Raw genomic sequence first — 15,540 nt, forward strand, 5'->3', positions numbered from 1 at the left:
CTCTATGAGGTGTTGAGCGGGTTACTATTTAAGGTAAAATGACAACAGTATCAAGCTATCCTGAGCATTACAGATGTTGTGACTAACATCTCCACCACATGAGAAATGAAACAAGGGTACCAACTGACACTCCTAGACCCATCCACTGCAAGTACATTATAGAGCATTTTTAGTCCAAGCTAAACTTTTCAGTTCAAATTCCCATGCTCTATTCACAGCTGCCATGAAGACTGCCATTGCTGAAATATTTTAAAACATCTATGAACATTAGTTCAATCAGTATTATACAGCCTAGCCATATACTCATGACATTCAGGTGGAGTATAATATACACAATAAAAATAGTGAAAAGTCAAATGTGCCACTTGGTGGGTTTCTCAGCGGAGTGTGGATGTGGCTTCATATAAAGAGAGAGCCTGAGTTGTGCCTTAATTGCTAAATGTCAATCAGTACCAGTTATTTTGCAGTTCCTTATTTACTTCTGCCACCTGCATTTGACCTAATTTCTTTTCCAGTTTTCTTCTGTGTAGGTTTCTGTGTATCAGCCCAAATTTTCTAGATAGACAAAAACATAATACAGTTATAAAAACCCAGGTTTTAGTCAGAAAGAGACAAAAATAAAAAAGGTATGTGCACCCCCTCTTTCTAACACACTCCAACCTCACAATATTGCCCTGACATGGAAGAGCCACAGGTTGTCCAATCCTCATTAGTCCAAGAAATACATTTGCTAGCTTAGATGACCTCCTTCAAGAGGTGCACAGTAAGGTAGTTACTAGAAGCTGGCAAGGAGGACAACCGGCATTTTCCTAAGAAGCAGATCATTCTCTCCTGAAAATCCTCCCAGAAGAGCACATCTGAGCATTCTTTGCTATATTTATTCCCCAAGGCTTAACCTAGTGCAAATGAATTAGACCCATCAATTAAAATGGGGCTGAGGAGGAGAGGAAAATTAATTAAACATTCATAGATACAAAATTGCAGAAATTATGAAGATGAGCAAACCTAAGGAAGTATTTATGCAAGGCATACACTTTCTTCAAATAATACAAATTAACTAAATAAAATCAGAATTCACTTAAATGGTGTGTAATCCACCACTCATCTTTCCAGGCATATTTTTACTCATTCTTCTGGTAATCAGTAAAGGTAACTTTTAATCACCCCCACCCCATCCCTGGGCCTGAACAACAGACAACCCTAAATCAGGGGAAATGATATGATCTATTGAGTTATAAAACAAAACCAAAATAAATCACCCTTCTATTTGAAAATTCATAGCAATAAGCATTAAGTAAAGATACTTCCCCTTAATCAAACAGAGAAGATCTACTCATGAAGACTAATGGACAAGTTGCCTACCATCTAAAGTTTCACATAAGGAAACTATCTAATGGTATTAAAATATATTTGGTTTGTGATTTTCTGTATGGAGAGGGAGCAAGAAATCAAAATGGAAATAAATAGAACTAATAATATATACAATCTAATTTGTACTAAATCATACCAAAGCCATTTTATATTAGTAGGTGTATTCATAATAGATAATTTTTAAAGAATTGCATTCTGTTTTTTAAAATGGATTTCATTTATTATAAATACTATGACTTTAGAATTCAAATTCAAGCTAAAATTTTCCCTGTTTTAAAAATGACCATTAGGAAGAGTTTACAACAGTGTAAGCCCTCTTTTATAAAACTGAACAAAGCAATAAAACATGGTTTTGCTTATATTCCTCAATTTCTTGGCTATAAATACCCTCATTCCCCACAAAGTGCAGAAGTAAATATTATCCTACTTTGGTTAATTATCACAAAATCAATTAGGAGAGTACAAATCAAATGTCCAGTGTTGCATGATATATTCACAGTATTGTCAATACAGACTTTAAGTTATGTATGTTCAGGTATGATTTACAATAGTGATCAAAACTTTCATTGCAGTGGCCTACGAAATATTAACTTACAGTTGCTGGAATGCAGTTTTCATCATTTTCTTCCTGTGACCATAGATCAGTTATGGGAACCCAGCATCATACTGCAGAAAAAAAATCAGTTAAGAAAAAAATGGCATGGTTAATGCCCTTTGGGAAATCATATTTAAAATGGAAATATAAGCTTACCCTTGAGAAAAGACAAGAGGAAATGAGCTTAAATTTATAGAAAAGGGAGGCAAAGCATTTTTCCTTCTGTTCTTACCTCCCTGACATACCCATAAGGCTGTGTAAGGGCCAAATGAGGAAGAAAAGAGAGTGGGAAAAAAAATTTTCTAACTGACCATAATCTTATCCTGATATAAAAGAAAAAGAGGATTGTACATCTGTCTTATCAGAGATCCATTATCCACTACTTTAGAACAAGTCAGGGAATTAATTGCGAATAGCAGTTGGAAGACTCTGCTGGAGGTCATAGCAGTAGATCCCTAGACATTGTAAAATTAAGGCAGTTGTTTGTTTGGAAGAACACTCCAGCAGTTTTGCAATCACTTCATTATTGGCTTTGGGATCCCACTTTCATCCTTCATCTCTCCAAATGAAATCATCAAACCAAACCAAACCAAATTGCTTCCAACATAATTTGCTTCAATTATTCTCAATGAATCCTGAAGCCAGACAAAGTAATTAGTACAGGAGAAACTGTTTTTAAACCAATATGGTCTAGATTGAATCCCAGCTCCACCAATTTTAACACGAGTTGTGAGAACTGAAGGAAGTTTCTTAATGATTTTGTAAAGTTTCTCCTCATTTATAAAATGGTGTATTATATTTGCGAATAGAAGATAATAGGTGTAAATATTTAAGAATATTAGAACAACAGTGGAAAATGAAGAGAAAATGAATCAGAACAAAGTTCTTAGAGATTTAACAGAAGAAAAAGGAAAAGAAAACAGCCAAGATGAATAATAATAGGGAAGGAGGAAGTTAGAGATGTAAAGTAGGAAGATTAAATAAAAAATACAATAAGATATATCCATTATAACCCAAATTGGTTCATCTCCTTCATTTTTCTTTTTTACCTTAGTCCCCATCAGCAGGTGATTTCAACAGGTTTAAAATTTCTATATTCATCATTGTTTAGAAAGTACATCAACCATATTCACCTTCTCAGCTTTCTTCTTTATTCTCCCTCTCCCATTAGTGACCTCCCTTTAGTGTGACCTGTTTTTCATAACACTGCATGTATTTGAATTAACTCTAGGTTGGACTAATATCCATCTTGATGGAAGATTGTGACATTAAAGAATATTTGAAAGCCAATAATTTGTCTCAGTGTCTAGTACAAAATCCACCTTCAATAGGTGGTCATCACTACCATCATAATTACTTTTAGCATTACCATAATCACTAATCCTCAGTCGAAAATGCAGGGAAGAAAATAGAAGATGGATAAATTAATGGAAAGAGAACCACAGAGAAAAGCTTCATCATTTCAAAGACAAGTACAAAGTTATTGCTGAAGTGAGACGTGCAAAGATCCAGAACAAGATGAACCTGGGTGAAAAGGAGGGAAGGAGAGCACATTGCTGTGGCCAGTCCCAGCCTCCCCTTATTTCCTCACCTCTGTGACTTGGTGAGAATGGGGAAGTGCCAGCAAAGTCCAAGTAAAGTCAAAAAAGCTGAGCTATAAGTCTTTGGGTGGGGCTGGTTCATCAGTGTGAAGTAAAGAAAGAGAAGCAAGCATCTAAGTTCAGAGACGGCAGAGGCAGAGGACCTACATGTGAACTCCTAAGCCTCACAGGGGCAAGAGGTGGCTTTCTTCTGCCACAATTGCCCTTACCCCCTTTTAAAATTTCTGCAAATTTAAGAGTTTTTTTTTCCTTGATCAAAGAACATTAAAGCACACAGGTTTATTAATGCAGATTTTATTTGTATTAGAAACTTAAATTCCAAAAGGAAAATAATTAATAGCATAATGTTTCAAGGTCAAAAATGAAGATATCTCTAATTTGGGGACAAAGGAAAGAAAAAAGTGAAGACAATGCATGTATCTGATGAAAACTAAGAAAATATAATTAGACATTGTCCTTACATAATTTTGAAAGACCACATTATTTTCATTAATAAATGTGCAATCTTTTAAAATATGTTATTTTGAAAAGTTTTATCTACTCTTATTTTTCCTATTTGCATTAAAGTCTTATTCAAAAGTAAGCTGATTAGCTGGGCACCGGTGGCTCACACCTATAATCCTAGCTACTCAGGAGGCAGAGATCAGGAGGATCAAAATTCAAAGCCAGCCCTGAAAATAGTTCACCAGACCCTATCTCAAAAAAAAAAAAAAAAAAAAAATCACAAAAAAGGGCTAGTGGAGTGGCTCAAAACCCTAAATTCTTGTTTGTTGCTACAAACCTCAAGGTAAGAGTTTCATGAAAAGCAGTCTGAAAATAGCCAGATACCATGTCGTCACTTACTTGTTTCTTATTACCATGAATTGAATTAGTTTAAAGCACATAAATTATTTGTTCTGTTGCAGAATGAGCAGATCTATCAACACATCCGCTTCTGCCATGAGTTTCTGATGTAATGAAAGAACAAACATTGCTAACTTGAGCTGCATTTGCATGATATTTTATTTCCATGCACATCTTGACCACTAGGGAAAAGATTTGTTTAAACCCTGCTGTCCATACACACACACCCCAATTATTGTTTTTAACTTGGGCATGATACTAACATAGTTAAAAATAAAGAGAACATTTTATATATTTCAAAGACTTTATAAGCACAAAATAACCTATGGACTTCATAATAAAAGATGAAAGGATTGAAAGAAAGAAGAAACTGTCTTTATTTCAATAGACCAATAGCCTTAAACAAGAGATGTCTGAAGTCTTTTCATTTGACCTAGCTCAGAGAGCCCAGTCATGATGAAACCAAGAACTTGGACCAACTGAGGAAAAAAGCTATTTTCTTTTCCATAAGCTATAACCACCATGGAAACTTCCAAACCAAGAGGATTTGAATTGGGAAAAACTTTAAAAGTAGGTGGGAAAAGTCTTGTATATGAAGCATCTTTTGGTTCGTTGTAACATTCATAGTATCCTCTGAGAAAAGAGCAGTGACAGAGGTGGGTAAGAGTATTTTATATCTGGCTCAGAGTCACAGATAGAAACTCTCTGTTCTTTGAGGAGAGGAAGTTCCTATTCCCTGTACTGCTCTTAGTATTTAGCCCAGATACTGACCACCAGTAAGACCCCACACATGTTTTGTTACTAAACAGATGCCAGTGTGAAGTGTTAGACATATATAATACAGGAGTCTGGAAACTTCTAATGTAAAGGATCAAATAGTAAATATTTTAAGCTTTGCAGACCATATGGTCTGTGAAGCAACTACTCAACTCTGCCCTTGTAGTGTGAAAGCAGCTTTAGACAATATGTAAATAAATAAGTGTGACTGCTTTCCAATAAAACTTTATTTACATTAGCAGGCTGATGGCCAAGTTTGGCCCATGGGCTAAGGTTTGATAACCTTTGATTTAACATATATAAATAGCAGGCAGTTAGGTACACCCAGTGTTGAAACAAAGAGTTCATAAGAGGTTTAAGATTGTGTTTAAGGAGTTGCAAGGTCAAGATAGGGCCAATATAAAAAGGCGAATGCAGCAGATCTCTGTGAAACATGAACAGTAAATCCTATCCAGCGTTCCTCAGATATTGAGTCTACTAACTCCCTGGCCATGATTTCTGGAGTCTCCTGCTGAAAGTTGACAGAGGTTATCTGCAGCACTCCCAGGGCAGCAAGTTTTTCTCACAACTATCCTCAGTGATCTGGAAGTTTGACTTTCCAGTAGATTCAGTAACTTCTTAAATTATAAGAAATTGGAGAATAGGACCAATTCAAGATCCCTATAATATCCAATCTATTATATTCTCAACAATTCCCCAGGAAAAAGAGAAAAAAAAATAAGGAAGAAGGCAATGAAAAACGAATTACATTTCACAATCACTTATTTTATGTAAGAATCTGAGCCATGTTAGCTATTTTTCATGTGTGCTTTCACTTAATTCTCATTACAACAATGAAATAATCATCTCCCTATTTCAGAACAAAAAACTAACATTCAAAACTGGTAACTAAGGCAGATTTAGGATTTACAGACAGGTGTACCATGTTCCATCATTCATATTTATCCATTGCTCTCCAGCTATCTCAGCCAGAGGACATATCTTTCATCTAACCTCCCACAGTACACAGAATTCCAAGGTGGCATAACTGAGTGAGTGGGTCAAGACCAGAATTTGCTTCACATATGGCTACAGGGATGCTGTAACCAAGGAGTGATATTTGGGCTGAGAGTAGAATGATAAGAAGAAGTCAGTGGTGCAAAACTCTGGGAGATTATGTAAAAGAAATAACAAGTTTCAGGCCATAGGACAGCAAAGGGCTTTGCCTGCTTAAGGAACACACAAGTTTAAATGCATGGGAAAGAGAAGATCTATATGGCTGCACAGCAATGAGAAACAGGGCATTCAATGTTGCTAGAGCTTGTAGGGAACTACCCATGAGGGTAAGAAATTTGGATTTTATTCTAGGGACACTGGGAAGTTATTAGAGAGTTTCAGACTGGGGAGTAATATGATGATTTAAAAATCTACAAATGTCATTCAAATAGCTTATATGTAAAATCTAGGTTGCAAGGTACTGAACTTAGAAGAATGAGGGGGCATTTGTGATGGCTCATTTCATGTGTCACCTTGAATAGGCCGTAGGATGTGCTGAGACTTAGTTCAACATTTTTCTATGTGTGTCTATGAGAATGTTTCGGGGTGAGATGAGTATCTGAACCAGTAGACTGAGTAAAACAGGTTGCCCTCCTCAATGTGGGTAGGCCAAGACTTTAAGACTTGAAGCCCTGAAAAAACAAAAGGCAGAAAAAGCTGAATTTGCTCTCTTTTGCCATCTTCAAGATAGGACATTGGTCTACTCCTGTCTTTGGACTTTGACTTGGATTAGAAATTATGCCATCAGTTCTCTCAGTTATCAGAACTTTGATGCCTACTAGAACTACATTATAGGTCTTCTCAGGTTTCCAACTTGCCTATTGTAGGTATTGAGACATCTCAGCCTCCAAAATTAGGTAAGCCAATTCCTAACAGTGAACTTAAAACACATATAACCTAACATACATATACTAAATATGCATAAATAATCATACAGATATAGATACAGATATCTTGTTGGTTCTATTTCTCTGGAGAACCCTGACTAATACAGCATCTAAATGACAGTCAATGATGAATTGAATAGATAAATATTAGAATTGAAGATATAGCTTTAAAAACAAGCTGTTTTAACTTTGGAAGCATGAAACAGGATGGAGCAATACCTCTTTTGTTAGAGCTGCCACTATAAATATGCTAATGTAGTCTGACTTAACTCACATTTCCAACATATTCATGGCAGAAAATATGACATTTGTGGAGAACCATGAGTTAAACATTAGCAGAAAAGCATGAATAGCCCACTAAACATATTATATTACAAAGCAAAAAGAATCATTTTGAATTAAAATATTCACGATGGCAACAGAGGTGAAAAAGGGTTTGAGTACACCAATACATAAAGCAGAATAACTTGTAAGGCTGCTACATTAATCCAGAGAAAGCACAGTAATAGCCTCTATGATACCCTGCTCTCCTGAGTCTACCCCTCCCTGGCCATCATCCATCTTCTGTTAGAGCTGTGCTTCCATCTGTCTCCAGTAGTGTTGCTATCCCCTGAGAAGCCATCTTTGGCTTTCTTCTAACTTCTGATGCTCTCACTGTAGGAATTTCATATAATCCAAAGCCACAGCAACCACAGGTATGCTGATAGTGACCAAACTCTGTCTACAGCCTAGTTTTGTCCCCTAAGCTCCAGGCTCATATTTTGGATTTTCTATTCCTTCACAGTCATTGTATTTCAGATGAAATATATCCAAAGCCAATCTCATTGTTTTCCACCCACAGCCTGCTCTATCTCCAACATTTTCTCCATTTACCAATAGAATTCCCTACTAGCCTGGCAACCACACTAGAAATATGAGAATCATCTTTGAATTTTCAATTTCCTTTACCTCCCACATCCAATCTGAGACCAAATCCTGCCAATTAAATGCCTATCTCACTCTCAAATTTGTCTTTTCCTTCCTATTCCCATAGCTGCTATGGATTTTTCATCTTCCTTTGCCTAGACTGTTTTTACTTTTTCTAAAGTTGACAGAGTAAGATTTCCAAAATATAACTCACCCACATTTTCCCCTTATTTTCTGCTTTTTAGTGCCCATTTTGCTGTTGTCTCTGACAGTATTTTGCCAAGCTATTTCTATGAGCATGGTCTCATTAGTCCTGGATTTCTATATGCAATTACAAATTGTGGCTTTTCAATGATTATATAAAACACAAATATAAGCATATTCCTAACTATAAAAATTATATACTATCTGCACTGTTGTGGGTGTTAATAGTCTCATCAGCAATCAGTGACACTAAGTAGATTGTGGTGGTCAAGATAAAAAAGGACATAGAAGAATTGAATGTCATAAATGCAAATGACATCCCAGCTTTGTATATAAACAGATAAAGAAGATTTACACTACACTTAAAATAAAACACATGAAGAGAGAATTAAGTCATACCATGGTGCATATTGTGTTTCATAGACCATGCCCAAGTCAAAAAACCTGCACCAAGCAGTCAAGACCATGTTCTCTTCAAAATAATGTTTTACTTAAAAAGAAAAGCAGTGTGCTTCCAACTTTGAATTGCAATCATTTTATATTTCTATTCACTTTAACTTATAAATTTGTTTTAGTTATGCAAGATTATATATATATATATATATGAGTTTAGACTTTGGTTTATATGTATACAAATGTAAGAATATGATTTAAAGAAAACACTTAAAGTAAACAGTGGAAATCACAAGAGCTATTTTCCTTTAAAACTCATCCATATGCTACCCACATCTGAGAAATGCTGACTTACCAGCTCAAATCCAAATGCCTCAGTATGTTAGCAAGTTTCCCTATGACCCAGCCATCTCCACCTTCCACCTCCCACTCATTTCAGTCTTTGTCTAAATTCTCCTTATTTTCTGTGTCTTTTGTTTTCCATATTAGATTTCATCTGTCCCCACAGTCCTCAATCTCCTATAATTACCAGTTTACTTCAAAATCTGTTAAATACATAAACTATATTCTGATTCTTTATCATTTCTTGCACCAAAATCAACTAGGTAAATTTATTTGCTGTTTTAAAGTCTTTCTCAAGAGCAGCTTACTTCCTTACAGTGCCATAAATGAAGAAACTGAGGCATAGTAGTTTATGCAACTTGGCCAGATTTGCATCACTAGTAAGATGCAAAGATAGTTTGAATCCTAACATTTATCATTAGCCACTATGCTATGGGTAGAGCAGGAGTGATGACTGCTTTTTTCTTTTCATGGGCTCCTAAGCGAGTTAAAATTAAGGATTTTATTTAATTTTCTTTGCATTGTTAGTCCTCATTTTCCAACATAGAGTAAACATCCATGAATGGATGGATGGATGGATGACTAAATGGATGTTAGAAAGAATATTGTCACTTTAGACCAAAGACAACTAAAAAGTCAATACTGTTCCTATTAGCCCTCATAAGTTCTTTAAAATGCAAATCATATTACATTGGTATTTTTGTTAAGACAATGGCATCATAGAGTATGATCTATAACCCACTCTGGAGATATTTTCACATAAATGGTATTTGAACTTGCATTGATTAGGATACAGAAAAGAAAACTTTTCCTGACCAATTTATATCCTTTGGAAAAAGTCATTTAGATTTATTTTTGTCTTTTAGTCAAATTAATATTAACACTTTTTATTATATTTTCCATTAATATTTACTCTGATAAAATTATAAGGAGGAAAGGGTTAGCTATACATTTGATACCCTACTCTGAATAGAATTTATGAAGGCTGATTAATGCAGTCTAAAAGGGCAATGTAGTTCAATTTGAACAAAGAATCCCATGGTAAGATGAAATTCCTTCCTCAGGCTCATAAATGCACATAGATGAATAATTAATTAAAAATGGAGGCCTAATGAATATCAACTCATTCTTTTTGTTTAATTTGTACCTGAAAAATGCTCATTTTTTTCAAATTTGTACATTCATTTGGCTACTTATTTGTGCTTTAGGTTTCAGAAATCTTTCCTATAGGCCATAGGTTCACACATAAAAATTTATATTTCTTATATTATCCATAAGATTATAACATTCCTCCTCTATTGTAACTTTAACAATAACAACAATTATACATATTATACATGATTCATAAAATAGTGTCACAGAAAAATATTTTATGTTATTTTAACACAATTCCATTGTTTAATATATTCTTCCTCCTTAATGCTTTACTTAATGAACTTGAAATACAGAAAGCAAAAGGAGGTAGGAAAGGATGAAGAATATTGAAGTAAAATATCTCTAGACATAAATAATGATGTAACAAGGAATGTGAGTTATGCTAAGGGATAATGTTAGCAATGCAAGATCATTAGTAAAAAGAAAAATTACCTAATTTTTTTTCTCTTTATACATTAACAGACCTTGCTTCCTGAAAAAAGTGCTTTCTTTAGTTTTGCTTTTTTTTTTGGTCTGGCCTTTAAAAGCAATACAACATATTCAGTAAAAATCCTAATTAATCCCTTCAAGATTTCTGATAAATCGTGAAAATTGATGTAGTAGAATTTAACTGTGCATTTATTCTGAACAGTAACTGAAATACAGTTTCTCACTGCAATCATTCGGGGCAAAAAGTTTGCTTGAACATTGGTTCAAGTAAATTGAAGGAATGAGCAGTCTAGTATCACAAGAAAGAAAATCATGCAGCTAGTCTTTGTTTGCCAAGGGAAAATGGAGTCAAAATAGCTTGAATGCGTCTACTATGGGTACTTAAGAAGGATGACAGTAGTAACTTACTGAATTGGGATTTGAACTGAGATCTGCTAGACTCTCGTATTTAGGCAATTTCCATCATACTACACTGTAAACTACACTCTTATTATAAATCAACACACATGAAACTGTTCAGTTAAAGATGGCCTTGTCATGAGGAATCAGAACTAATTTTATTTTCAGGAAAGCTGACCAGAAATGATCTCAGCACCCTGTTTTTGTTTTTGTTTTTTTGTCTAAATTCCAGTGAATAACCTTAGCAATGGCATATTCATGGACTTTCAGTCAGAGAGAATACTGTAAAAATAAAGATTAAACATTATAAAATAATTCATATAATTTTTTTATCTTCAGTGTGTATTTTTAAGCTAAAGACTCATTACAAATTGTCTACAAATATTTAGTGGTTTATATACACATTACTCAAATTACTAGGACAAGCAAAAAGCAGGGAGTCCTCCTTTCGTATGCCCATATGACTTTTGAAGTTATTCATAAAGTTCTCCACTCTCAAATATCCCCTGACATGCCCTGTTTATCCAGCTGTTCCTCGGGTGTATCTCCCTTGTCAAGTACCAGCTATTGTACTTTGTTTCACTGCATCTTTCCAATGGGGAAACTCATACTAAGAGCCTATCCATTTCTCCCTGACAATGTTCTATTCATTAGAAACTTATTTTTGCCTTTCCATAAAATTGCAAAAATAAACCAAATCTGCATCCTCCCTAAATTTGCCTGTTGAAGTGTTTTCTACTTTTAAACATAATCAACTGTTATGCATTGGATTAAATTGCTTTTCAACAGAGCTTTTAAACATAAATGTCCTGTTTGAGAGATGGAGGTAGATATTCTTACCATATCTCTCTCTGCATATGCCAGATTTTTATCTTTTCTGGAATTCTTGATCTTAATAAATAGCTCATTTTTCAAATCAAGAAAAGACAACAGGGAAACTGAGTTGCAAAGGTCATCATGGTTTACCTATGCAGAGGCTAGTTCTTAAGGATAATTATTCTACTTCTATGTACTTAAGTTTGATTTACTTAAGAGAGCATTCTACGGGATTTTGAAATAATGAATCTAGCAGTAGTTGGCTTCCCTACCTGAAGACCTTTTTGAAGACAGATTTGCTGTCTTACTCACCTTTGTATTTCTTCTCACTAATAAGTTCCTGGAATATAGGAGGTTCATAATAAATAGGAATTAAATGTAACTTTGACTCACATGTGGATATTAGTTCCTTTAACTTGGTAGTATTCTAAAAGTGAGCAAGGAAAGATTTTTACAATTTCAAGTGAAATCCTATACAATTGATTTCAATCCTTTGATAGGCAAATGTGGTCTTTTGCTCTTATAGCCATCTATCTTCCGCCTACCTCTTTTTCCAAAGTTATTTGAAGTGAATTCTTATTCCATCTCCATAGAGGAAGTTTAATGTGAGGTTATGAAAAGTGCCCACACAGACTGCTTAATCTGAAGGTGGCAAATGAGCCTACCTGACACTACTCAGCCATCACTGTGCTGTGCTCCTTTTCCTATATTTTTGGAACTTTAAAGATCATTTTTATTAAACTTAAATGTTTCTAGTACACCAAATAATGTTGATATATTAGAAAGAAGGCTGTCTTTCTCCTTTTTGTCCATTAGTACATAAGAGAGTGCTGCTCCTTACTCAAGTCAACTCTGAGAAGCTAAAATACAGAAGAGTCGAGTTTCAACAAGGTTTTCGAGAAAGAAAATGAGAGTACTTACATACATTTTGAGCTTCAAGGGATGCCTAACTGCTTTTGTATGAGGCTGAGGTAAACAGCTCGGATGATAAGGCCAGTAAGTTGGAAGTATGAAGCAAAAAGCAATGATCGATGTCACAGAAAATGAGGTATACAACCTTCACAGCAAGAGCTAAGAAGTGTCACCATCTTGTCTGAGATTTCCATTCAAAACAACAAAGATTTAGTTACTATTTATTTTAGTGATGTATTTAAAATGGGAACAGAATTGGTTATGAGAAAGGCTCAGTAAGGAATAACCTCAGACTTTATATGAAATTAAACTCTGAAAAAGCTGTGTTAAATGCTTTTGACCAAAAGGGACTATTATGAAGAGTTTTTCAATACAACAAACAGCAAGGCTACTTCTTCCCTAGAATAGAACCTTGTTCTTCAGCCTGGAGCAAACATTTCAGTTGAATTAGTTTCTGGGCTTTATAAGGTGTTGACACAACTTCAACTTTCACATCGTAAATGTGCCACCCTAATAATCCCTGTTTAATTACTGTTTATTATACGTGAATTCTCATGGCATTCCAGTGTGACACTTTTCATTTTTCTGTCAGTGAAGTTTCCTCATGTGGAACCTTTGCCCCCAGCCATCAGTGATAAGGTCCCAGCCATGTATAGATCCAGAGACTCGGAAGAACACCTGGAATGCTAGAGGCAATGTATTTGTTGAGACTCATTATAGAAAACTAGCTAGACATTTAAAAATAACAGAAGAAGCTACTGCACCTTCACAGCAAATGTTGTGTAAAGACTTGATTATATACTCATGAGTATTATTATCTCCATTCTGACCAAATACCTTCTCGTTACAAGTCTGACAACTAATTAGAATTAACAAGAATAATAAATTTCCCCATCTACTTGTTCATGTGGAAAGCACACCAGGTTGGCAACACAGAAACACAAAGAAAGAAGATGAGACAATCGATTTATACCTTCTGAGTGGTCCAAATAGTCTAGAGGTCAGACCAAAATTGAATTAATTTTACAAAATCATTCTATAAAATAACACTGGCTTTAATGGAATGCCACGAGCTAAATGTCATGGTTACGCAATATGCAGAAATTAGGGGGAAAATCAAGTAAATTAAGATTGCTTTCCCTGGAAGAATTAGATGTATCAAATAGTATGAGATGAGTAATTGCCGTAAGTAGAGCTCATGGTAAGATAATGGGAATATTCATTGTCACTAGAGAACAATGCCACCAAGAGAAGCAGCTAAGATTTTAAAACTTTGGGTAATTAATTTCAATCACAGCTGGATTCAAGGTCAGTTGTGCAATACTAGCCATTATTTTCCCTTTGCTACCTTTGGCAGGCTTTTCACATGGCTCATCCATAACTAATTAAAACTGTAGTATCAGCTTAACTACTACTGAGGAACACAGAGGTCCAAGATTCTATTTCATTTGGAACTTATAGTAGAAAGGAAAACAACTTTCTCTGGGTGCTAAGAAATGAGTCTTACGTCCTCCACAAACAACGCAAACTTTCTTTTTAAGTGTTCAATATGTTCATTTCCATCTGGACCTTTCTAAATCACTAGAGTAAATTGAGAAAAATTATAAAAGCAAAAACCTCCTGCACACATTGCCAGCATGAAATAATTTAGCTCTGAGGTAACCTCCATCTGACAATAGTGAGTCACAGGGTCCAGTAATGCTTTGTGGAACACACGATGAAATAACAATTTGAAATTTAGAAACATGAATCATGCTTCCAAAGCATGAGGTGTTGTCCAAAAGAACCCCTTGGGATTCCCTATCTTAGAACTGATTTAGGAGCATGACAATCTCTGGGGTGTTCATAAAATGAATGAGGTTGGTTTATAAGGTAGGTCAAGAAGTTCAGTTGGCAATATTTTAATTTCTTGAGGGGAAGTGATTTTGATTTTTCTTCATTCCTATAAATTATTTAATTTACAACAGATGCACCTCTGAAATCTATTTATGAAGAGATTCAGTTACAACCAGAACCAATATATCTCAATTCAGTAAATGTTCATCTGTCAGTCAGTATGTAGAACTCTATCCTAATGTTATTGTATAGAAACAAAGTTGCAAGTTGTACTAGATACTAGGGACATTAGGTAACTGTCTAGTCTATATCTAAACAAAAGTAGGATATGTAGGTTTCCTCATCTTAAATTGAGGCATAATCACTATACAAAAATGAAATAAATTCTGGGTTTGATTCAACACTTTGAATTAAAACTGAGAATTTGGCCAAATGCACCAAGCAGTTGAGATTATATTAAATCCAGTATGTAATGTTATTTAAATATCACTGAACAAATTTAGGGAAATAAAAGGGCTGAGGAAAGACACAAAGTCATACATGACTTTGTATGTCATTAAGGAATAACCATGGTTTCGAGATGGTCACCAGTTCAACCTGAGACAGTGTGATACTACCTGCCTCTTTAAAGGTGAAGTTCTCATCACTGATTTTGTCAGGGTTCCCAGATAAACCTATTCACATGGCTTAAGTTCATTTTCTGAGAAAACATGAAACCCAAACCAGTTACTTGGGGGTCCACAGCAATATTAAAATATTTCCAGTCATCATCCTCATCTTAATTATCATCATTGTTATCACCTACTAGTTTTACTACTATAGTGATACCTCAACGATAAATTAAGGGTATTAGGCATACTAACACAGGTTGGTATAACCATTATTAAGTCAGATAACATTAAAATATATTTATTATTCTTTCCCCTTGAAAGAGTAGATATTTACAGTGATAAGGAAATTGGCTCTTACATGACAATACTATGCATCAATAGTTAAGAAGGAAGTTAAAGTCGTCAGAATATAATGGATCTTTCATTCA

This window comes from Castor canadensis, chromosome 10, assembly GCF_047511655.1.
Source record: "Castor canadensis chromosome 10, mCasCan1.hap1v2, whole genome shotgun sequence".
Lineage (NCBI taxonomy): Eukaryota > Metazoa > Chordata > Mammalia > Rodentia > Castoridae > Castor > Castor canadensis.